The sequence below is a fragment of the Schistocerca piceifrons genome, chromosome 8 (genome assembly GCF_021461385.2).
Source record: "Schistocerca piceifrons isolate TAMUIC-IGC-003096 chromosome 8, iqSchPice1.1, whole genome shotgun sequence".
Lineage (NCBI taxonomy): Eukaryota > Metazoa > Arthropoda > Insecta > Orthoptera > Acrididae > Schistocerca > Schistocerca piceifrons.
This window is the reverse complement of record NC_060145.1, coordinates 370,839,357-370,840,208: the sequence shown is the minus strand read 5'-3', so window position 1 is coordinate 370,840,208 and position 852 is coordinate 370,839,357. Positions and strand designations below refer to the sequence as shown.

Sequence of the window (852 nt, the reverse complement as noted above, 5' to 3'; positions counted from 1 at the left end):
TTTACGAAGTGAACCCGTCTGAGGACCAGTTGAAAGTGCGAGTACCATTGCATAGCCGAAGGAGCTCTCCTGACTGCGGGAGAGCCGCTATCAAAGAGCAGGGTAGAGTAGCAACGTCTCGCACACTTTGTGTGTGGGATGCCATGGTGTAAGTGAAATGTGACCATAACGGTTTGTAAAGAAATGATAATTAATCGAAACCCTCAGCTACCAACAGGTGTCGATATACCTCAACGGGACAGCTGAAAATGTATGCCCCGACCGGGACTCGAACCCGGGATCTCCTACTTACATGGCAGACGCTCTATCCATCTGAGCCACCGAGGGGGAAAAAAGGATAGCGCGACTGCAGGGAATTATCTCTTGCACGCTTCCCGTGAGACCCACATTCACAACTGTCTACAACCCAAATTCGTAATGTTCCTAAAGGATATTTACCCATTCACTCATTACTCGCGCCAACTAAGGTGACGATTCCCGTAAGAGCCATGTAAGAAGTCGCGGTCGACGCACCCATTTTCAGCTGTCCCCGTAGAGGTATATCGACGACACCTGTTGGCAGCTGAGGGTTTCGATTAATTTAGATTTCTTCCTAGAGACGCTGCATGGTCATCATTGGTATTTATTTCGGAATAGTTACTATCTTCATATAGTTAAAGGCTACCTAGCCATTGACGTTCTTCTGTGCGAATGCGCGCACTTTGTCCGAACTCTTACGGGAATCGTCGCCTTAGCGCGAGTAATGAGTGAATGGGCAAATATCCTTTAGGAACATTACGAATGTGGACTGTGGACACTTGGGAATGTGGGTCTCACAGAAAGTGTGCAAGGGATAAGTTCCTGCAGTCCCGC

The 852-nt window shown here is 48.2% G+C and overlaps 1 non-coding gene across 1 annotated transcript; it reads right to left on the bottom strand.

Moving 5' to 3' along the window:
• Nucleotides 1–253: 253 nt before the first annotated feature.
• Trnat-ugu lies at nt 254–327 on the bottom strand. Its single transcript has one exon. It is a non-coding gene; the product is annotated as a tRNA-Thr (tRNA).
• Nucleotides 328–852: the final 525 nt, after the last annotated feature.